At 42.6% G+C, this 25,542-nt stretch overlaps 1 protein-coding gene and 1 pseudogene across 1 annotated transcript in view; both read right to left on the bottom strand.

Moving 5' to 3' along the window:
* LOC103215816 (signal-regulatory protein gamma) overlaps positions 1-16,490 on the bottom strand; it is a 98,282-nt gene extending 81,792 nt beyond the window's left edge. The window contains exon 1 of the mRNA XM_073008851.1: positions 16,092-16,490. The gene's annotated coding sequence lies outside the window, so the exon portion shown is untranslated. The remainder of the gene's footprint in view (positions 1-16,091) is intronic.
* Positions 1,127-25,542, bottom strand: part of LOC140708634 (signal-regulatory protein gamma-like) — a 55,397-nt pseudogene continuing 30,981 nt past the window's right edge.

The raw sequence follows: 25,542 nt of genomic DNA on the forward strand, positions 1-25,542 counted from the left end.
GTTTGAGGACAGGTAAAATCAAAATGCACAGAGGGGAAGTCCCTACTATAGATAGCTTTGTTTTAATCAGCTCAGTTAGAATGCCAGTGCTGAGTCTTACTGTATTGACAGTTCTACCACCACTGTTGCTGCATCATGAGAACATGGTCACTTGTTTGACTACCTATCCTCCCTCAAGGTAATGACACATTTCTCAGGATGTATCCCCCTCATTATGAAATGCATGAACATGTTAAGGAAATTGAATTGATAATTTTAACACTTCTGAAAATATTTATTGAAGACCAGATATTTTCACAGGAATATTTCTTTCTTTCTTTCTTTTTCTTTTTTTTTTTTTTTTTTTTTTTTTTTTTTTGAGACAGAGTCTTGCTCTGTCACCCAGGCTGGAGTGTAGTGGCCTGATCTCAGCTCACTGCAATCTCTGCCTCCTGGGTTCAAGCGATTCTCCTGCCTCAGCCTCCCAAGTAGCTGAGACTACAGGCACGTGCCCACCATGCCCAGCTAATTTTTATATTTTTAGTTTCACCATGTTGTCAGGCTGGTCTTGATCTCTTGACCTCATGACCCACCCGTCTCGGCCTCCCAAAGTGCTGGGATTACAGGCGTGAGTCACCACACCCGGCCTTTCACAGGAATATTTCACTAAAAAATTAAAGAGGAATTAAAACCAATTGTAGCGCGCGCGCACACACACACACACACACACAACACACACACACCAGGAATGAAGATTTGAGAAAATTGTAAAATATACCCAATTTAGATGATATCAGGAAATTTTTGTTAATTTTATTAGCTGTGATAACAATATTGATCTTGTAGAAAAACGTCCTCAATCATCAGATCACCCAGGATGGACTCCATTTGCAACTGCAGGTGCATGCATGACTGAATGAGCAGTGGACGTGACTATGCACCTTCCATGCATCTCTGATTATAGGGGAAATTGTTTGTCCTACAATTCCTGTCTTCACTCTTCCAGCAGGCAGGGACATGGACAAATCAGTGACCCAGCACGGACCCAGCAGATGAGGCTAATGCCTTAGGGCACACGGGAGGAATCTGAGCCTTTGAAAAGTCTTCTGGAGAAGAGACCCCTCCTGGTATTGTATGAGAGGGAAACAGGACATATTTTGGTCAAAGAGAGGGGAATATCGGCCAACTTCAGGTCCTTGGGACAATGTCTAGCAGAAGGGAATATTTCTCTAATTAGCACAGATTTGCTGTATAGGCTGATACTGGCCCTGTCTTCAGCGACTCAGATTTACCTTGATTCGTTTAGACTAATCTCCTGGTCTAATGAGGAGACATCTTCAACAACGTCTCAACATCCTCCATTGCTCCTCAAGTTCTGAGTTTCCCTTCGGTAAAACTCCAAACTACTGGATGTTTGAAGCAGGAAAGGAGAGTATAGATGAACAGAAATTTGCACATAGTGAATGTGCAGAGGGATGTCGTGATTATTATTGGTCAAATATCAGCATCAGGACACAGAAGAGGCTCATGCTGTGACCAGTCATGGTCCATGTGGGGCCTGGTCCAGTCTTAAATGCCTTTTCTGATTTTCACACAGCAGATGCCAGAGTCTGCTGGGATGAGGTCGCAGATGTGATGGAAAAGTTTAGGACAGAACAAAAATGAGGCAGAGAAAGAACAGCAGGAAGGCTGATCTGACAAGGAATGGAGAACATAAGTAACCGTCTGAGACAGAAGGCAAAACACAGGACTCCGTGAACAGATGATCTCTCTGTATCCCTCTTCCTCCTTTAATATATGTTTGTGTCAAAAGATCTACCAAGTTGTGCATCAAACTCTTAGTAATGGCGACTCTTGGAGTGTGAGATTTGGGGTAGACAACTGACTTTAAAAAGCTACTCTATATTTATACATTTTCTAGGTTATTTTATAATAAGCATGACTATTACTGTTAACATTAAGGAAAGAGACAAAAGTCTCTTGGTGAGGAGTAACCTCACCAAGAGTGGCCTCTGAGCTCTGCTCCTTCTGTTGGACTGAGACCTCTAGGGCAAGGCTTTTTCTGCCCACCAGCTGCCCACCATGCTCCACCTGGTAGGTGAACACATCATCCCTGTGGGCAGATACGTTCACCAGGAGCCAGCTTGTTCAGTTGTAGGTGCCATCCTTATTCTCAGTGAGGGTGGAGGCTGTTTCTATCTGGGACACATTTCTGTTCTCCAACCAAGTCAACTGTAGGTTCTAGGGGTAGAAATTCTTCACCTGGCAGGTGAGGTTCACCTGGTTCCTTGCCTTTATGGGCTGTTGAGTAACATCCAAGAAGGGTGGAACTGAAACAGCACAGGGCAGAAGCTCTGACCCTGTGGCACAGATAGATCACAGGGAGGGCTCATAACTTAGCTCCCACCACCACAGTGAGGGCGTCACCAGGACAGTGCTAGGCAGGCAGCACGTGCTCAGACATTGAGGGTGCTCTTTGCATATGAGTGAAATTATTAAGCACAACATCCAGCACATAGTAGATGCTCAAGGACTAGTAGCTCCTACTAGGCTAAGAATGAGTTAAACCTACAAGCACAACCCCTGGCATACAGTTGAAATGTCATAACTGCAGCAAAATCAATGAAATCACCAAGCACGTAGGGGCTTGGCTCATAGTAGGTGCTCATTAATTGTAGTTGTTCTTGGTGAAATAAATGAAACTATCTAGCACAGAGCTTGGCACCTGGTGGGTAGACATCTAGCTGCTGCCATGAAAATGATAGTAAGTGACCAGTATATCTAGGTGCATGGAAGGTGAGCAGCACAGTTTGGAATTCGATTCCAGGAAATCTAAGCCCTGGAATAAAAGCCAGAGAGGAGGAGCAGGCTTGGCAGCCAGATATGGGGTGAGGCTAGGAGTGAGGATTCTCTACCTTGAATGGCCTGAGACAAGTTTTCAGTCCCACAAAGAGGGCCCCCCGTAAAGTGACATGGGCCACCTCACAGATGACCTGAAAGCAAAGGTCTCCAGAGGCCAGCACCACCCTGGCTGTGCTGCAGGTGCTATAGGACATACTTTCTCCTGCAGAGTCCACGTTGATCTGGAAACCCAAGAGCTCATTCCTATTTCTGAACCATTTCGGGGTGATGTTTCAGGGGGAGAAGCTGTGGGACTCACAGGTGAAGCTCACTGTGTGCTCAGCTGTGGTCCTCACTGCAGTGCATGATACCACAGAGGCAAAGGGTTTGGCTACAAAAGGAGCATCGTAAAACAGGAGACATGACTGAGATGACCATCACTAATGATGAGCGTGTGACACGTTAAGAACCTTCATGGACATTAGTTTTTAATCCTTCTAATAATACAGAGAGGGTGGTGTCCTCATTTTACAAACCAGGCTGGAAAGGCTCTGAGAGGTGAGGAAGTCCAGACTTGAGTTCAAAGTTCTCCTCTCTAAACAGGGTGACTTCCACCAATCTGGGCGCAGGAACAAAGTTACTGATTGGTCTCCCTCTGTGTATTGACTGGTCCTAGCTTGCCTCCCCTGGAGAGTTCGCCAATCTCAGACAGTGCCGAGACCAGCTGGGTTGGGGAGACCCTAACCCAGGGCACTAGAGGAATTAAAGACACACAGAAAATATAGAGGCGTGGAGTGGGAAATTGGGGTCTCACAGCCTTCAGAGCTGAGAGCCTTGAGAGAGATTTACCCACGTATTTATTGACAGCAAGCCAGTGATAAGCATTGTTTCTATAGATTATGGATTAACTAAAAAGTATTCCATATGGGAAATAAAGGGGTGGGCCAAAGTAAAGGGATGGGTCTGGCTAGTTATCTGCAGCAGGAGCATGTCCTTAAGGCACAGATCACTCATACTATTGTTTGTGGTTTAAGAATGACTTTAAGCTGTTTTCCACCCTGGGTGGGCCAGGTGTTCCTTGCCCTCATTCCGGTAAACCCACAACCTTCCAGTGTGGTCATGATGGTCATTACAAACTTGTCACAGTGCTGCAGAGATTTTGTTTATGGCCAGATTTTGAGGGGCCTGTTCCCAACAAGAGAGGGCATTTACAGAAGCCAATACAGGGAACAATGGTGAAGTGGTGCCACTGTGAGAGCTGGAACCAGGCTGCTCAGCCCAGGAGACGGGTGGCCTGACACACCCAGCTCCTCATCTGTAAAATAGGACAGCATTTCTGCTTCCCAGGATGCAGTGAGGATTAAATGGGGCACTGTTTGCTTTGGATCAAACACAGAGGATGCTTCATATAAGTGAACAAAGTTCTATCTTTAACCCAAATTTCATGAACACACAGAGATCTCTCTTAGGTATTTATTAATTTGTTCCATATAGTTCTTTCTTTTCACAAATATTCCAGCAGGATCTGTGAAAGAAAATGAAGTAATTAAGGCTAAAACTTTAATGTAGAGCCAAGAGTTTGTAAGAGCATTGCACCTACACCTGCTAAAGGTCAAGCCACAGGATGTTACCGTAGATCTGAATAACAACTGAAGTCAAGGTACGTGGGGTTTTGATCTCGCTCATCCTGGAGTACTTTAAGTAACCAATGAAAACAGGTTTGCAGTTTAGAATTTTTGCCCAGCCGATAAACTCTCTCTAAAACCAACTTTTTTGAAAATACCCTATACAAAACCTTTCCTGCACTGCCGTGTGAGACTATATTCAGCGCTTCTCTGACTCTGTGTACACAAAGTACAATTCTTTATTTCTAGAATAAATGCTATTTCTTTGGGCCTTTCTGCCAATATTTTTGTTGTTGTTAGCAGGCCTAATCTGTGCCAAGTGCTGCCTTTCAAAAGACGGAGCGTTTTGGAATCTGGGTCTTCAGTTGGGTCAGATTTGGGTTGACAAACAAGATCACTGAGTACCGAGAAAGCCAAAGGTGGTTACTTTTTTCATCATTAGTTAATTACAAGAAACACAGACCCAGGCCATCTACGCAGGCAGGAGCCCATCCTGCATCCTGAAAGCACACAGATTAGAGAATCAGAAAAATGAGGGCAGTTTCTTTCCATAGACAGGTCCTAAAGGGCATCTCCAAATTGCTAATTACTACCCTACCTCTTCTACAACAATCACCAGGAAGCATATATCACACATATTTGCCTTTGCACATATTAACCTGCTCCCTAACATGTGTCAAACATTTTGAGGGCACAGGAAGGAGGGTGTCACTTGAACAAGAGAAGTTATCGAGACACCACCAGCATGGGGACCCTAGCGGGATGAGAGGCTGTAATCAATTTCCAGTTATGGGAGCCCAATGCCGCTTGCTGCCTCTATACCTCTCTTTAATCTTTTTAATCCCCCTCCATCCATGTGAGGGACTCCTCATGTGAGCCCCTTTATAGGATGAGGCTCAGAGAGGAGGCCTGGCTGGCCAAGGGCCAAAAGTGGATACAAACCCCACCCTGGTAAGATAAGAGAAGACAAATGAAAAGCACAGAGCGTGGCATGTAGTAGGTGCTTAACAAATGACCCCTGTGACTGTTAACAGGAGGTCTGGTCATTACTGCTTCTGAATCTACACATTTATCCTTTAGGCAGCAGAACAAAGAAACCCTGCTCCCTGTAGCTCATGACAAACCCAAATGACAAAAGGAGCAGAAACCAAGTGAAGATTCTCTCCCCTTTACTGAACAGTCCCCTCAGGAAACAAGTTTGGCAAATTGGCTTTCAAAACACAAACAGCATCACAGATGCCTCTCTCCAGAGGAACTATTTACAGAAGCTGGAAGCATTTTGGAAGGCATAGGGAACAGACTCCTCCATGACATCTTGGTGTGTGGGGGGCAGGGAGGATCCTGGGGCTGAGGAGTGAGTATTTGCTGGGATTCCAGTGCTTGTTTAAACACAAACATGTTGAAATTGTTCCCAACACTGAGGCTGGGACCTGAGCAGGGCTTAAACCAGGCTTCTCCTCCTCAGCCCCTAAGGCCTGCTCCGTGGGAGAGCCAGGCCACTGGGGCCTTCTGAGATGTCTCTGGCCCATGTTGTTCTGAAGCATCCACACCCAGAAAAACTGCTCTCAATGCTCAGCAAAATGGGGGACCACTTTTGCCAGGGGGCTGTGTATTAGAATCTTCTGGAGTCATTAAGAACTTTGGGTGCCCAGGCTAATGTCAGACTAATTAAACTGGCATTTTTTAAGGAGGGAGCCTTGGGCTGGATTAAATTTTTGTTTTTCGAATTTCCCAGATGATTCTAATGAGCAGCCAAGATCGAAAGCCACCAGACCCCACCCCAAACCCCATGTATCCTTGAGGCCTGGAGGAGCACTGACCTATCTGAGGTCATCTCATAGCTTCAGCATCACATAGTTCACATTTATGGAACATTTACTGCACTCCTGGTGCTGCTATGAGCATTGAACAGGATTTCACTCCTCCAGTCTCTGTCCCCAGTCTGTGAGGTCAGTGTCATCATCAACAGGTGCAGACACTGAGACTCACTGTGGTAGAGCACCTTGTCCCAGGTCACAGAGCCAGGAAGTACCAGAGCCCAGAAGAGGCCCAGGCAGCTGGGCTCCTGTCTGCCCCGCACTAACCACTGTTCTGCGAAAACTCAGTAATAACCTGAACACCAACACCATTCAGGACACTGTGCACATCCTCTCCGATCTTCACAGAACCCAGAGGGGGTTTGGTGCATGATTATCAGCATTGCACAGATGGGGAAACTGAGGACTCAAGGGAAGGCAAGAGTGGCCCAAGATAACAAGAAATAACAGCTTGATTTAGGGGTGCCTACAATGTGCTAGGTGATTTACAGAGAGAACCTCAAATCCTATCCCCTCTCCTAAAGGAGTCATGATGATCACCATTTTACAGATGAGGAAACTGAGGCTGAGAGAAATGAAGGCGCTGCCTCCTTGTCCTCCATGTGTCCCAGTGGGCACCTCCTGTGTCCCACCATGCACTCATGTCCATTAACAGAACAAGTAAGTGCCCTGAATTCTTGAGTCCCAACACTGACCGCACACCCAATTGTCCCTTTGAGATTCCTGACTTCATGCAATTCTAGAGAGAAGCCTGCCTCCTGGATACCCAGGCCCAGATACCCTGTAGCCATAAAACACTGTGGGCTCCTGACAGCCCAAGGGGAGAATGGAAACTCTTGCTCACAGTGGCCCCACTCACCCACTACGAAATACCTCATCTCCTCATCTTTAGTCCTCAGCACCAAGAAGGGGTGGGCACATGCTCTGCTGGGCTGCAGGAGGCCTGACTTTGCTCCACAGATGCTGCTCGGTGAAGGAGAAACAGCACAACACGGGGGAAGAGTCCTAAATGCTTCATGTGTGCTGAGACCTGTCCTTTAGGAACAGGCTTGACATAGAATGAGCCATCTGCAGAACCTTTCTAAAGAGAATGTAAAGCCAGCCCCTCCTACCCCTACAGGACGTTTGTTTTGTTTTGTTTTGTGTTGAATGCTTTTTGCTGTAGAACAGAGCAATGCAAGAGTTTAGAATGAGGTTGGAGCATTTCTTCACACTTTAAAAAGCATAGCTGAGGGTTGCAGAGACAGGGGCTGTGAGTCAGACTGGTGGGGATCAGACCTTGGCTCCCTGACTTGGTCACCTCTCAGGTGTCCTCTCTGAGCTTTAGTGCCTCATCTTTAACCCATACCCTGTTTGCCCCAAGAATACTCTTGTCTCTAATCCTAATGTAACAGAAATGTATATAATGTTACATTAGAATTAGAGACAAGTTCTGTTTAGAAATGACTCCAAGAACAGTTTTTATATTTTATTTTCACATTGAATATCAGTCAGATTTACTTCAACCTCAAAGAGCATGTTTATGTAAAATTAAATGAGCTCTGGCAGGGAGCTGCACTTTGTTTTTCTTTCTAAATGGGTTAAAAGAAGCAACAAATGGCTCCTCCTTCCTAGCACTGGTTATAAGGAGACTCTGGCACAGCTGCTGCTACCTGCTTCCCTCCCGTCTCCCTCCTTTCTCATCCAGGGCATCAATTAGGCTGATAATATGACAAAGAGGAGTGAGCACTTTACTAGGAGGTAGCAGATTGGGGTCACACCTGAGCCACTTACTCGATGTGATTGCCTAGGGTGGGAACACATCAGCTGGGAAATTGTGTCTTTAACTGTAATAAGTGCAAAATTAGGATAAAGCTACCTTCTCCATCTGGGTTTAAGGGTTGTTAGGAGCCTTGATTACTAATCATCTAGAAAGGAAATTAGGCAGTATTCTTGTATATGAAAACACACACACCCTCTGACCTAGCAATGCCACTTCCAGTGGGCATTTGTCACCTGAGTAGGATAACATATATACAAGGTCACCCACTGCAGGATTGTTTTAATAGCTCAATATTGGGAGCAACTTACATATTTATCAACAGAATACTGTAAAACAAATTTGATATTTCATAAATTGGAGTATTCTGCAGCTGTTAAAGAGAGGAACAACTCTCTATGTCCTGACATGGCATATCAATAAGGAATGATAGGGCTTATGTTTAGAAGAGTTTTTCCAACCACTAATGGGCTTTAGTGTCTGAATATGAGGTGCATTCTGAGCCTTTGGGAAACTGATGAAAAGGAGAAATGCTGGCTCTCTGGTCAGTGGTTCTGTCTGAGGAGCTTTTATTTAGCTCCTTGAACGTAGTCCGTGTTGTTTCTCTTTGTCTAGTCTGAAATAGTTGTTGCCTGGGGGAAGCAGCCTTCTCTTGGACTGTAGATTAATTCCTGGCCTGGTCCAGCTCCTCTGAACCACTGGACAGGCCCCATAGGGAGTAGGGAGGTCGCAGTGCAGTGCAGAATGGATATCTCTCCAGCTGCGACTGACATGAACTTCTCAGGCTGAATCACCTGCAACTCCTCCTTAGCTTTCACTTTCACAACAAAGCAGTCATTTATTCATCTTTACATGATTCTGTGTGTTTCCTCATGTGTATCAAAGACTTTCATTGATTGGGTGCACATCAGGAGCAGGGCTTGAGCTCAGCCCACTGTATATATTATCTCATTTAACCTTCACAACAAGCCTGTAACATGAGACTGTGTTAGAAGTGAGGACAATGAGGCACAGAGAGGTTCGATTTTATGATACAGCTTTGGGCTGAAGACCTGTATGGAGCTTACTTACAAGAAATGCTAAAAGGAGTGCTTTGGGTGGAAATGAAAGGATGCTACAGGGCACTCAAAGTGGTATGAAGAAACAAAGATGTCTAGTTAGGTGTACATTTTAAAAATTCATATTTTCCTGTTGCCTCAACATCCCTGAAACAAGCTGTGAGCATCCTACCAAATGACCAGGTACAGCAGTGTGATAAAGCTGGTCCCTGCCACAATTCCCCTTTTTGTCCTCCTCTACTGTGACCTAGTAAAGTAGTGACATTAAAACATACCAGTAAATCCCATCATGGTTTTTGTTCGTGTCCTCCACCCTAACTCCCAGTAAGACACTTGCCTGGGGTTCCAATCTCTCTTGCTTCCCCATCTGCTTGGTTGAGCCTTCTTCCTGGAAGCTCCTTGCCTATGGCTTCCTACCTGGCATGCCATATCCCACTCTCTGGGAACTGTGAGTAGAATAAGTTGTTCATCTTCATATGCCTCTCCAAATGAAATTTTCACAGCCGTGTTAGAGTGTTCTTTATAGACCCAATCAGCAGGACTTACTCTACCATTTTCAACACTAATGACAATGAGAATGGGATCATTCTAAACTAGGGTGGAAAGTTCCTAAGAGATAAACTTTGAATGCTCACGGATTGCTAATTTGCTACTCTGATGGGCTCTACCACTTGGAAGAGGTGTTACCCTGATGGCTTTCTTGTACTCTGCTTTCTCCAGCTTTGTGTTGCCTTTTGGGAATGCTACCAAGACTCTCCATCCTAAAGTGGGATCATGTCTCAGTATCAATAATGGCATCCACCTTTCTTCAGGAGTGCAGAGATGACATTACATTGATAACAACATTTTTAAAGCAGATTCATTTGACACACTTATTAATGTCATATAATCCAACACCTTTAAGTTTCTGTTAAATGCTAGCAGCAACATATTCTTTTACACATAGTCAAAAACAATACTCTTGTTAGTGCCTTCAAACGAATAGACAAACAAACAAAAATACCTACTCTATATAAATTTCATCAACTTCTTTCATGTCTGTTGGAGTCTCTTCACCACTCATGATAGCCATCAATTTCTCCAGGGCTTTTGATACAAAAATAATGCCCCTCTTGGCCTCATGCTATACTCTATTAAAACAATGAATGTCTGGTTACCTACTGGGATCTCCTGGTCTGGAGTACAGATTTATGAGGCATACTTTCCTGTTGCAATCATTAACCATAAATTGTCCCACATCCAGGCTTTGCTCATCTGATATGAAACCCATTGGAACCTAAACTTCCACTAGAACACAAATTAAATCACTGCCAGGTGCAGCTGCACACCATTCTGTTGTCAGTTGGCACTATTGCTACTAGGTTTGTTAATGCAACAATACTCAACCAAATACTAGCAAACTGAATTGAATAGCATAGTAGAAGGATGATACACCGTGAGCAGATAGTAGTTATTCCTGAAATCCAAGGATATTTCAGTAAATAAATGACAACAATGTATTATGCCATATTTATGGAATAAAGGGAAAAACACATGATTATCTCATTTGATGCAGAAAAGCATTTGACAGATGTGGCTATCTTCCTATGACAAAAATAATCAATAAAAGGAATGTATGAAAACATTCAAAATTATAAAAATTATATACTCATACTTTCTTGTTTTTTGCACCATCTAATTTACTATTCACTGTCTGATTTACTATTTTATTTACCTATTTATCATGGGTATTGGTTACTGTCATTCTCCAGTGGATATAAGGAACAAAAGGGAAACTACTATTTCTATTTTATTCACCAGTGCACCCCACATTTCTATGTCAGGTCCTGAAACACAGTAGATATCCAATAAATATGTGTATAATGTGTGAATTGTTCAGTGGAATACTGTCTTAGGAGACTGAAATCTTTTATTTTAAATGGATTGTTTCCGTTGAATTTGGAGAAAATAAATTTCCCATGTAGATGAGTTGGTGAAGAAAAAATCAGTTTGCAATCACACAGAAAACAGAAGAGCCCAGGAGAAGAAAACTACACATCCTCTTCCTCATACCACACCCCTGCACACACTCACACTAGCAGCAGCTACAGAAATTTCATGGAATAGAATTAGGGCTAGAAGTATTTGGGAAGAGTAATGGTGAAACCTGTGATCTCTAGATGAAGAGTACCTGAGCTCAAACCATAGCTCTGCCAGTTACCAATGAATGACCTTGGAATGCTTTGTGCTTCTCTTTCCTTATCTATGTGTATGTGTGGTGGGGGGCAGGGGGTGACAAGAATCTCTACCTTTGATGTAATGATCATCGAAGATAAGAGCTGTAAGACGTTTCCAACAGTGTCTGCCACATGGAGGGTGTTCAAAAATTATAAAGTTGGCCAGGCATGGTGGCTCAAGCCTGTAATCCCAGTACTTTGGAAGTCTGAGGTGGGCAGATACCTGAGGTCAGGAGTTTCAGACCAGCTTGGCCAACAGGGCAAAACCTCATCTCTACTAAAAATAAAAATTAAAAAAATAGTTGAGGGTGGTGCCATATCTCTGTGGTCCCAGCTATTCAGGATGTGGAAACTTGGGAATTACTTGAACTCAGGAGGCAGAGGTTGCATTGAGCTGAGATCGCAACACTGCACTCCAGCCTGGGAGACAGAGTGAGACCTTGACTCAGAAAGAAAAAAAAAAGAAAGTAAAGTTTTTACTCAGTAGATTTCCTGAAGCTTGGAAGCTTCAGGAAACTATAGATATAGTTACTATACAGACATAGATGCTATAGGCAGAAGTTTCTGTAACTTTATCCACTTCTTTCTTCCTCACCCCTACCCTTCATGAAAGTGGGAACACTAATGCAGCAATGCACAGAAGTTCTATTTTGAGGGACTATGCATTTTACCAAGACAGAAATTTGCTTGTCTGTTGCTTACCTTAACAGATTGGGGGACTTTGAGGGGTAAGATCAGAGAAGTAAAAAAGAAGAGAGAGTGTGGGCAACAGGGAAAACCAAACATCTTTTTAATGTGCATTTCATGTAGACTAAAAAATGGTTAGAAGGGAATAATAAGAAAAGTATTTTAAAAATCCCATGTGTGTTTCACATAGTCAAGTGAGATTTATCCCAGGAATGCAAGGATGGTTCGACATTCAGCAATCTCTCAATGTGATACACTACATCAACAGAATGAGGGACAAAAACCATGACCATCTCAACACAGGGTCCAAAAATGCATATGACAAAATTCAACATTTTTAAATGATAAAAACTGTCAATGAATTACATATGGGATGATTGCTCCTCAACATAATAAATGCCATATGGGACAAATCCACAAAAATGAACTCACACATTTACAGTTAATTGACCTTTGATAAAAGTTTCAAGGATACACAATAGGGAAAAGTCAATCTCTTCAAAAATGTTATTGAGTAAACTGGATATCCATGTATAGAGAAATAAAATTGGACCTTCATCTCATATCACATATAAAAATCAACTCAGAATGGATTAAAGACTTAAATGTAAGATCTGAAACTGTAAAGTACTACAAGAAAAGTTCTATAACACTGGTCTAGGCAATCAATTTCTAGATATGAGCCCCAAAGCACACACAACAAAAGCAAAAATAGACAAATTGAAATACAACAAACTAAAAAGCTTCTACATGTGCATTTCTCATGGATATAGAAATGAATGTGTGATTACATACATAGCCAAGAAAACAATCAACAGAGTGAAGAGACAACATACAGAATGGGAAAAATATATTTGCAAATTATACATTTGATAAGGAGTCAATATACAAAATATACAAAGAACTCAAACTCAATTATAAGACAACAACTCAATTAATATATGGGCTAAAGATCTGAATAGACATTTCTCAAAAGAAGACATTAAAATGGCCAGTAGGCATATAAAAAAATCCAGTCTTACTTTTCATCAGAGAAATGCAAATTAAATCCACAGTGAAGTATCATCTCACACCTGTTACAATGGTTATTACCAAAATGAGAAAATTTAACTAGCATTGGAGAGGATGTGGAGAAAAGAGTACCCATGCCCACTATTGATGAGAATGTAAATTAGTACAGCCATTATTGAAAACAGTATGGAGTTTCCTCCAAAAATTAAAAATAGAACTATCATTAGATTCAGCAATCTCCCTTCTGGGTGTATATCCAAAGGAAATAACATCAGCATGTCACAGCAATATCTGCACCCATGTCCATTGTAGCATTATTTACAGTAACAAAGATGGAATCAACCTAAGTGTCTGTCAACAGATGAATGGAGAAAGAAAATGTGGTATATACACACAATGAAATTCTGATCAGCATTATAAAAGAAGGAAATTCTGTCATTTCCAACCTGAAGAATATTATGCTAAGTGAAATAAGCCAGGCAGAGAAAGACAAATACCACATGATCTCACTCATACACAGAATCTAAAAAAGTTGAACTCATACAAGTAGAGTAGAGCGTATAATCACAGCACTTTGAGAGGTTGAGGCAGGTGGATCACCTGAGGTCAGGAGTTCGAGACCAGCCTGGCCAAATGACGAAACTCCGTCACTACTAAAAATACAAAAAATTAGTTGGGCATGGTGGGGGGCACCTGTAATCCCAGCTACTCGGGAAGCTGAAGCAGGAGAATCGCTTGAACCCGGGAGGTGGAGGTTGCAGGGAGCTGAGATCTCACCATTACACTCCAGCCTGGGCAACAAGAGTGAAACTCTCTCTCAAAAAAAAAAAAAAAAAAAAAAAAAAAAGTAGTAGAGAGTAGAGTGGTGGTTACCAGGGGCAGGGGAGTGGGTGTAGTTGGGAGATACTGGTCAAAGGATACAACATTTTAGCTTAGATAAGAGAAATAAGTTTAAGAGACGTATTGTACAATATGGTTTCTAGAGAGAATAACATGAATTGCATTGTTGAAAATTGCTAAGAGAGCAGAGTTCATAAGTTCTCACTATAAAAAGTGATATATATGTATGGTAATGCATATGTTAATTAGCTCAAATTAGTCATTTGTCAATGTACACATATTTTATAATATGCTGTACATGATAAGTACATATGCTTTTTTCAAATAAAAATAAATTTCTTTTCTGAAAAATTTCAAAAATTTCATTGCAAATAAAAAGACAATGATAAAAGTGAAATCTTATGTACATGTATGTACACTTATAGTCACTTATACACACATGTATGTATATATATACACATATATATACACATGCATTCACAAATATATATAAAAGTTTGTTCCGTCATTATAGTATATAAAGATGTTTTGTACGTTAAATAAAATTATGAAACCTGTTAAAATCTAGTAAAATATTTGGCACATAGAAGTCATCTAACACATTTGTAACATATGTTGGGAGTATATACACCAGAGTTTTAACTCTGAGTATCTCTGACTGGTGTGATGGGGGATGACTAATCCTATGAATCCTATGTTTACTTCCCTGCATGTGCTAATATGTCTACAAGTAGCATAACATGGCTAAAAGAATGAATTCTGGAGCTGGTTGACCTGGACTTGAATCCCAGCTGTTCCACTGACTGTGCTAGGGAACAATGGACAAGTTCTTCCCTCTGCCTGACTCCCTGTTTGCAAATAGGAGTTAATAGGTGTAGCTTTCAAATAGGGATGTTGTGAGGATTAGTAGAGTTGAAATACACAAAATGCTAAGAACTGTGTCTAGCTAGTAGGAAGAGCTCAATTGCTGAACTCTTACCACTGTCATTTGGGTAAAGTGTATACGTAAGAAAAATAATTTGAAAAGTGAGAATCCTGTCCTCTAGGACCTGTGAGGTGACTCACAGCAGGGAGGCTGCTGTGCCCAGCCCTATGATTCTGGGGTCAGCTCCATGGCCTGAGTGGGGCATGAGGACAGGCAGCCTGTCTGTGAGCTGTGAGCCAGGTTCTCTCAGGCTGTACCAGGAAAGGTCCTCCAATCCTGTCTGTCCTGGGGAAGGGAAAATAAATTCCCCATAGTAAAGTAGAGAGAACCAAGATAGATTGTGTTACCTGTTATGGGCTGAATGTGTCCCCCAAAATGCATGTGTTGAAGCCCTAGTCCCCAGAACCTCAGAATTTGACTGCATTTGTAGACAGGGTCTTTAAGAAGCAATTTAGTTAAATGAGGTCATTTGGGTAGGTCTTAATCCAATATGACTGGTGATCTCAGAAGAAGAGGAGATGAGGACACAGACACACACTGAGGGAAGACCACATAATAAGACACAGAGCAGAGATGGCCATCTACGAGCCAGTAAGAGAGACCTCAGTACAGACTAACCCTGCCAACACCTTGATATTGTATTTAGCCTCCAAAAGTGCAAGAAGTAAATGTCTGTAACTTTAGCTGCCCGGTCTGTAGTACTTTGTTATGCAAGCCCTAGGAAAGGATTACAGGGCCCAGTAAGCAGCAAATTCCTTCTTAAAGAGGAAGAGGGCACAAAAAAAAGTGAGTGGTAACACTGAGATTACAGAGGAGTGGGAAGCAGGGAGAACAGAGGGCAAAGTATGCAGCATCCTGAAGAAGGACAGTGGCTGAACATCCCCGGGAAACACTGCTCCCCTGCCCAACTCAGGCACTGTTTCAGACTTCACATCCTCAGGGTGCTGAACAGAGGGCTGGGCCTGGAGCCACACACCCTGTCAGGCTGTCTCTCAGCTCACTCTGTGGCCTTGGGCAGATGGCTTTGCGTCCTGGAGCCTCAAGACTGGTAAGGATTTAAATAACAATTCCTCTGTGTTTGTCAAATGAAATATTATAAAAAATGTAACTAATTATGGTGCTGGTTGAAGGATCACCTGATTCCATCCCTTGGTAGCCAGCTGCAGATCCACAGAGGAAGTGCTCAAGCTCCCTGATCTTCTGCTCTCAGACAATGCCCAGTCCTTGGCCTACCTTGGCAGCACTTGTGTTTGTCTGGAATCCCTGAAAGCCCAGGGGCAGACCATGGCCCTGCAGGCAGACAGAAAGGGTTCTAGCTCAAGGCAGTGCTCACCTGTGCGTCCCAGCAGTAGAATCAGCAGCAGGAAAGGACGAGGAGGGTGGGGCCAGGAGACTGGGATGGGTATCCTGGAGACCTCAGGAGCCTGCTCTGTCCAAACGTCTGTGCTGGGGAGATCTTAAACTGCTCTGAGGAGAGAAAACAAGCACTACCTCCCTTGATTCAAGAGGAAGTGGCAGTGATAGAGTACAACAGTGAAATAGAAATCAGGCACAGTAGGCAGTTACAATGCAAACAGTTACTCTTGCTCCATTCTCAGGAGAATCAGACAGGCTTAGCAGAAATAGTGCTTCCTGCACACCTTGACCATATGTTCTCTCCACATGGCCCCTAACATCATCTTCAGGTCTTCTTGGTGATTCACCATTTGGGGCTATTAGTCCAAGAAGGACCTGTGATTAGGAACTGTTTTCTAAACTTTCCATCTCAAGACCCTAGGATGTTGCTGGCTTGTTGTCTTCTGCACCAGCCTCAACCAAGTGCTACTCAGTTTGGGGCAGGAGAAGGGTTCATAAAACCTACTACTCAATATTTGAGAGGAACCAGGTCTGCTTCTGAAATTGTTCCCTATTCCAAACTTTTATCAATATAACTGGCAAAATTTAGCCCAAATTCAGTCTAATCTGGGAGCTTAGCACTTTCATGTGCCTGCATCCAGCAGAAGGAATCATCTGACTTCCTCCAGAAGAGGAAGTGGGTTTAGGTTAATAAGGATATGCTTTGTGGGCTGAGGTGGGAATTATGGGTTATGGGTTATAGGTTATGGTTTATGGAGAGGGGATAGGGTTATGATGGGGGGAGAAGATGGTAGGCAATTTCCTGGGGCCGTCACATCAATAGTCTTCGTTTGGCACACAGAGCACCTATTCCGTCCACCACTGCATTCAGATTGGAGGTGAGGAGAGACAAAGAATAAACACTCCAACCAAGAGGGTGTGTTAAGGATTTGATGAAGTCACTGGGCCCTCCTAGGCTCAGTTTTGCTCTCCAAATTGCAAATGATAAGTCTTTCACTGCTGTGTTTTTGTGGATGTTAAAGGAGATAATGACTATACCACACATGAAACCCAGTAGGTCATTATTGATACCGTGGAGCCCGGTGAAGAGAAGGAACTCAATTTTTTAAAAAATGGATCCCTACTGCATGCTGAGTTTCCCACCAGTGGCTTTCTCCGAGATTTCCAGGCCGCTGAGACCCGGCTTATGTGGTGTACTTGAAATATCCCTGCCACTCTGAGATCAGTTGCTCCCTCTGGATTCTCTGCACTCTGCTTCTTGTCAATGCATAAATGAATTCCTCTCTCACAATGTCGAGCTGTGTGACTTTAAACAGGACACCTAAGTTCTCTGAGCCATAGTTTGATTATATGTAAATAGAGGTTATAACATGTACCTCGTAAATATATGGTAGGAATAATATAAACCATACTGAATGCTCACCTCATAATTAATTATAACTAAAAAATTGTGGTTACATTAATATTTTGTGTACAGAAAGCATTCACTGCTTCCCTGCCACACTTGTGCTTTAGAAAAGTTACCCTGTTAGGAGAAATGGTTTCTCCTTCATCATCTATGACTAAGAAAGGCCCACGTGGAACCCTCCCTGTCACACGCTGGGTTTGAAGTCCTTCATCTCTCAGAAGTAACTGTCAAATGAAATTATCCAAATTATCATATTTCCTTCCAAATTTCTTTTTCTATGTGGCAGATGTGCAGAGAGTGAAATCTTCACCTCCTGTTCCATACCCACAGAAATGAATATAAAAAATGATAAAATTATCTTAATCAATGTCTAATTACACTTTAAAATAAGAAAGTAGTCTCTATATGCCATGAAGGAATGGTAGCAGCTATTATTTTTTGCAGATGTCCTGGACACCAGACATGGTATCCAGCGTTTTATGTCAGTCACCTCATTAGTTCAACATTCTGACCCTGAGGTAAGTGCTACCATTAACCTTCATTTAGAGGTGAGAAAATCTGAAGCACACAGAGAATAGCAAGTTTGCCCAATATCACTCAGCTTTTAGACTGAGACATAGGCTGTCACACTCCACAGCCTTCACTTTTAATGTTTGCACTATGATCACTTCTCATAAGAAAGGAGGGACATCCCTGTAGAAGTAAGCAGTGAAGAAGCCATAGACTCAGGAGCAGTCCCCACAGTGAGGTTGGGGTAGGCGCCATGCTTCACAAAGCCCTGATAACCCATGAACCCGTGGGGCATTATTCCTGCAAAGACAGCAGCGCAAGCAGAAATCACTAAAGATTTGGGGAACAGCAGCACCACGAGGGATAGTTAACCAATCCAAGAACAACAATAACTCAAAAACAATAAAACAGTAATAAAAAGAACTTCACACCTGAGAACATGGGGAAAAATAAAATGAGAAGGCTTTCAAGATTAGAATATTTAATAACCTATAAACATGACAAAAAAAGCAAATCCATAGAACAAAACAAACCATGTATAAAACAAGAATAGGCAGACATGAAGTACAACAGGTATCTTGGAAACGTAACAAAGCAGAGGATTTAAAACATATATATATAGGTTTTTAAAAATAACTAGGTTGACGTATTAGTTTGTTCCTGCATTGCTATGCAGAAATATCTGAAACTGGGTGATTGATAAAGAACAGGGATTTCGTTGGCTCACTGTTCCACAGGCTCTGCCGGAAGCATGAGGCTTGTATCTCCTCGGCTTCGGAGGAGGTCTCAGGAAACTTACAATCATGGCAGAAGGCGAAGGGGAAGTAGGCTCATCTTACATGGTCACAGCAGGAGGGATAGGGAGAGTAGGGAGTTACTACACACTTTTAAACAACCAGATCTCATGAGAGCAGCACCAAGAGGGAAATCCACACTCAAAATCCAATCACCTCCCACCAGGCCCACCTCCAACACTGGAGATTACAATTCTACATGAGATTTGGTGGGGATACTGAACCAGACCATATCAGTTGAACAGCTGACTATACATAAATGAGTAGTAAGTAGTGAGCTGGGTCATCATGCAGGGGCCATCTCCTAGGACCCAGCACAAAGAGACACACCCAAACAAAGTAATGTAAACAGGTATAAATATAGAAATAGCAAAAGAAATACCATAACATACTTTGCAAATGTTGTGCTAGAAATACTAATATCTTAAGAAGTATAATTTAAGGTAAAAAGTACAAATGGTTGAAAGAGGAATATTTCCTTTTATGAAAGTAACAACTAGCCTGGAAGATATGAGTCACAAAATATTATACCTCCAAAACTATAATTTGGAATATATGACTCAAATATTGATAGAATAGTTTCAATAATTTGGCAGAATCTGTACTTGGAGCAGCAAAGTGACTTCCTGTGAACTCCAGTCTTTCAATAAAGATCTATTAGATGCATAGATGCTTATATGAGTGAAACAATTTTGTGGAAATCATATGGATAATTGAGTTTCAAATTTAAGTTGACTTTGTGCAGTACAGATACAGCCTGAATGTTTAAGAGAAACAGAAGCCTGGGAAACCGTGAGCTAAAATTCTCCTTCAACCAAATTTAGCCCTGCACTCATGACACAAGGTGCAGATAATGAGATAAGGCTGTGGGACAAGTGAGGAGTCGGTGAATGTTTGAGAAGAGCACAGTTTAAGCTTATGGGCTTAGGAATCAGAACTTCTAGGTTTGAATTTAGTTCTATCAGTCCTAGCAGTGTGACCTACGGGAACTTGTTTAACATCTCTGTTTCTTCAGTTCCCTAAAATGGAAATAATAATCATATCAACTTCATAGGTTTGTTACGGTCATAAAATGGATTAATATATGCAAGTTACTTAATAACAGCTGACTGTGTTCCAAAAGTTAGATATTATTCTTATTAGGTAGTGTTTTGGTAATAGTAATAGTTTTAAAAAACAGACTCTCTACCCTCAAGGATTTATGATGCAGTGCAACAACCCTGGTCAATGGCTAAGGGGTGTGCAGGTACCACCACATAATGAGTGTGGGTCATGTGTCCAGCCTTATAATCACAAAGTCATTATTAGCACCAGGGTCATGGTGTAGGCTTGGCCTCAGGGGAATCACTATAACTAGAGCGAGTCTCATCCCAGTAAGTGTCTACACAGACATTTATGGAAAAGGAGCTCTGAATCTTGTCTCATGCAAGGATGGGAGAGAAGAAAGTCCTTCCAAATGGAAATCTATAGGAACAGGTGAGATGGGCTGAGAGGGTGAGAAGACACCATGTAGAAATACACCTGTGTAGAGCAGACTGCACTCACCTGTGAGTCCCAGTAGCATAGAATGAGGCAGGGGTTGTCTAGGTGGGCTGGGAGACAAGGATGGACATTGCCTGCTCTCTTCAAATGTCTGCATGAAGACGCCCTGTCCTCTGTGATCTGGACCTTGCCTGTCATGATGTCCGAGGAGGGAAGTTGCTGTGGGAGCTAATGGCCGTGAGACTGGTGCAGTCCTCCATTGTGAAAGAGGAAGTAGACATGGTTGCCACTGCAGGGAAGTTGCTGATGTTTGTGTCTGCAGTTCCCAGGCCTGCAGAGCTCAAGCCAATACTGGAGAAAGGTTGACTAACCTAAAGCCTGTTCTCTGTCCCAGAGGCAGTATTCTCATGCCAGGTGTCCCGTGGCCCCTCCTCATTTGACAGCCCTGATCCAGAAAGCTCTGCACCTAAGGACTGAGTTTGGATCTTCTGAGATTGATTCTAGGTGCGGGAAGATTGAGGCTCTGTTGCTGTAGCTGCTTTTTGGAATGGAACCCAAACTCCTGGATGACCCCTGCACAAGGTCCCTCAAGCCAACAAGTAACAAGCTGAGCAAATCACAAACAACAATTCTTTTAAAATCTATCAGTGAAATGAGGTCACAGGGCAAACCACTGTCCCCCAGGTTGGAAATTAGACACGAGGATATAAAAAATCACAACCTCCTAAATCCAAAACCTCCATAGAAACCAGTGCTGGGGTAGGAAAGCCTACTGTAATTGAAGAATTGCTAGAGCTTGGTGTGGATCAGTCTGAGTTACAAACTCCAGGAGGACCCAATCACAGGCGGTCCCACACTTCTGTGAGTTTTACCTCCTGGAGCTTGATTAGGGCCTCTGAGTGAATATGAGAGAAACACTCACCTGTGTTTCCAGGGAGAAACAAGGAAGCATTTTGAAATACACCAGAGTGTTCTTCATTCTTACCATGCCCAGCTCCCAGGAGAAAATATTTTACCAGAGCCTAACCTGCTGGGGTTTGGTCAAAGCCTAACATGGGGAAGGGAAGGACCCAACTCCAGTCTCCTGGAGCCATCCTGGGGGCACAGGTTAACAAGACTGTGACCTCTTCTGCCAGTGATGAGTCCACATAACATTTTAGGGAAACAAATAATTGAAAGAGAGATTTGACAACAAAGATGAAAATTTAGTGAAGAAATGAGAAGTGAAAATGCTAGGAGTGAAGGTCAAATTGAATGTGAGTGGAGTTATAGAGGTGTAAATAGCTGACAATGGCATTGTAGACCCTGTTACTGTTCAAGAGACTTCATATGGGCACCAGGGGGACTTAGAAAAGGCAAACTTACCATAAATGAAACAGGAGTGGTGACAAACAAAGTGTTGGTGTCCCAGAGAATGAGACGCCAGCAACAATCTTCACATACAAGGAAGTTTTGGAGAGATTTCACCACATTAAAAGTACAAAGGGAAAGAGCTGGCAAGATGGTTGAATAGGAACAGCACCAGTCTGCAGCTCCCAGTGAGACTAACACAGAAGGTGGGTGATTTCTGCATTTCCAACTGAGGTACCCAGCTCATCTCATTGGGACGGATTAGACAGTGGGTGCAGCCTACGGAGGGTGAGCAGAATCAGGGTGGTGTGTCGCCTCACCTGTGAAGCACAAGGGGTTGGGGAACTCCCTCCCCTAGCCAAGGGAAGCTGCCAGAGACTATGCCATGAGGGTGCTATCTGGCCCAGATACTATGCTTTTCCCATGGTTTTCACAACCTGCAGACCAGGAGATTCCCTCGGGTGCCTAGACCACCAGGGCCCTGGATTTCAAGCACAAAACTGGGCAGCTGCTTGGGCAGACACTGAGCTAGTTCTAGGTTTCTTTTGTACCCCAGTGGCACCTGGAATGCCAGTGAGACAGAACTATTCACTCCCCTGGAAAGGGGGCTGAAGCCAGAGAGCCAAGTGGTTTAGCTCAGTGGATCCCACCTCATGGAGCCCAGCAAGCAAAGATCCACTAGCTTGAAATTCTTGTTGCCAGCACAGCAGTCTAAGGTTGACCTGGAACACTCGAGCTTGGTTGGGGGAGGGGTGTCTGCCATTACTGAGGCTTGAGTAGGTGGCCGCTGGGATGTTCGAACTGGGCAGAACCCACCACAGCGCAGCAAAGCCACTGTAGCCAGACTGCCTCTCTAGATTCCTCCTCTCTGGGCAGGGGATCTCTGAAAGAAAGGCAGCAGCCTATCAGGGGTTTATAGATAAAACTCCTATTTCCCTGGGAGAGAGCACTTGAAGGAAGGGGTGGCTGTGGTGACAGCTTCAGGAGACTTAAACTTTCCGGCCCACCAGCTCTGAAGAGACCAGCGAATCTCCCAGCACAGCACTGCTCTGCTAAGGGACTGATTGCCTCCTGAAGTGGGTCTTTGACCCCCATGCCTCCTGATTGGGAGATACCTCCCAGCAGCAGCCAACAGATATCTCATACAGAGAGCCCCAGTTGACACTGGCAGGTGCCCCTCTGGAATGTAGCTTCCAGAGGAAGAAGCAGGCAGCAATCTTTGCTGTTCTGCAGCCTCTGCTGATGATACCCAGGCAAAGAGTCTGGAGTGGACCTCCAGGAAATTCCAGCAGACCTGCAGAAGAGGGGCCTGACTGTTAGAAGGGAAAATAACAAACAGAAAGCAATAATATCAACATCAACAAAAAGGATGACCAAGCAGAAACTCCATCCAAAGGTCACCAACATCAAAGATCAAAAGTAGATGAATCCATGAAGATGAGGAAAAACCAGCACAAAAATGCTGAAAATTCTAAAAACCAGAATGCCCTTTCTCATCCAAAATATCACAGCTCCTGTCAACAAGAAAACAAAACTGGACAGAGAATGAGTTTGATGAATTGACAGAAGTAGGCTTCAGAAGGTGAGCAATAACAAACTTCTTTGAGCTAAAGAAGAATGTTCTCTAACCCAATGCAAAGAATAACCTTAATAAAAGGTTACAGAAACTGCTAACTAGAATAATTAGTTTAGAGAAGAACATAAATGACCTGATGGAGCTGAAAAACACAGCACAAGAACTTCATGAGGCATACACGAGTACCAGTAGCTGAATTGATGAAGTGGAAGAAAGGATATCAGAGATTGAAGAGCAACTTAATGAAATAAAGCATGAAGACAAGATTAGCGAAAAAAGAGTGAAAAGGAACGAACAAAGCCTCCAAGAAATATGGGACTATGTGAAAAGACCAAACCTACACCATTTGATTGATTAACTGAAAGTGACGGGGAGAATGGAACCAAGTTAGAAAACACACTTCAGGATATTATCGAGGAGAACTTCCCCACCCTAGCAAGACAGGCCAAAATTCAAACTCAGGAAATACAGAGAACATCACAAAGATACTCCTTGAGAAGAGCAAGACACATAATCGTCAGATTCACGAAGGTTGAAATGAAGGAAAAAATGTTAAGGGCAGCCAGAGAGAAAGGTCAGGTTACTCACAAAGGGAAGCCCATCAGACTAACAGCAGATCTCTCTGCAGGAACCCTACAAGCTAGAAGAGAGTGGGGGCCAATATTCAACATTCTTAAAGAAAAATATTTTCAACCCAGAATTTCATATCCAGCCAAACTAAGCTTCACAAGCAAAGGAGAAATAAAATCATTTACAGACAAGCAAATGCTGAGGGATTTTGTCACTATCAGGCCTGCCTTACAAGAGCCCCTAAAGGAAGCACTAAATATGGAAAGGAAAAACCAGTACCAGCCACTGCAAAAAATGTAAAGACCATAGACATTATGAAGAAACTCCATCAATTAACATGCAAAATAACCAGCTAGCATCATAATGACAGGATCAAATTCACACATAACAATATTAACCTTAAATGTAAATGGGCTAAATTCTCTAATTAAAAGACACAGACTGGCAAATTGGATAAAGAGTCAAGACCCATCGGTGTGCTGTATTCAGGAAACCCATCTCACATGGAAAGACATACATAGGCTCAAAATAAAGGGATGGAGTAAAATTTACCAAGCAAATGGAAAGAAAAAAAAGCAGGGGTTGCAACCCTAGTCTCTGATAAAACAGACTTTAAACCAACAAAGATCAAAAAAGACAAAGGAGGACATTACAAAATGGTAAAGGGATCAATGCAAAAAAGAGCTAACTATCCTAAATATATATGCACCCAATACAGGAGCACCCAGATTCATAAAACAAGTTCTTACAGACCTACAAAGAAACTTAGAAACTTAGACTCCCACACAATAATAGTGGGAGACTTTAACACCCCACTGTCAATATTATATCAATGAGACAGAAAATTAACAAGGATATTCAAGACTTGAACTCAGCTCTGGACCAAGCAGACCTAATAGGCATCAACAGAACTCTCCACCCTAAATCAACAGAATATGCATTCTTCTTAGCACCATATAGCAGTTATTCTAAAACTGACCACATAATTGGAAGTAAAACACTCCTCAGCAAATGCAAAAGAATGGAAATCATACCAAAGAGTCTCTCAGATCACAGTGCAATCAAATTGGAACTCAGGATTAAGAAACCCACTCAAAACTGCATGACTCCATGGAAACTGAACAACCTGCTCCTGAATGACTACTGAATAAATAGCAAAATTAAGGCAGAAATAAATAAGTTCTTTGAAACCAATGAGAACAAAGACACAATGTACCAGAATCTCTGGGACACAGCTAAAGCAGTGTTTAGAGGGAAATTTATAGCACTACATGCCCACATGAGAAAGCAGGAAAGATCTAAAATTGACAACCTAACATCACATTTAAAATAATTAGGGAAGCAAGAGCAAACACATGCAAAAGCTAGCAGAAGACAAGAAATGACTGAGATCAGAGCAGGACTGAAGGACACAGAGACATGAAAAACCCTTCAAAAAATCAATGAATCAGGAGCAGGCTTTTTGAAAAGATTAACAAAATAGACCACTAGCCAGACTAATAAATAAGAAAAGAGAATAATCAAAGAGATACAATAAAAAATGATAAGAGGATATTACTATTGATCCCACAGGAATACAAACTATCATCAGATAATACTATAAACAACTCTACACAAATAAACTAGAAAATCTAGAAGAAATGGATAAATTCCTGGACACACACACCCTCCGAAGACTAAATCAAGAAGTTGAATCCCTGAATATACCAATAACGAATTTTGGAATTGAGGTAGTAAT

This window comes from Chlorocebus sabaeus, chromosome 2 (assembly GCF_047675955.1).
Source record: "Chlorocebus sabaeus isolate Y175 chromosome 2, mChlSab1.0.hap1, whole genome shotgun sequence".
NCBI classification, from domain to species: domain Eukaryota; kingdom Metazoa; phylum Chordata; class Mammalia; order Primates; family Cercopithecidae; genus Chlorocebus; species Chlorocebus sabaeus.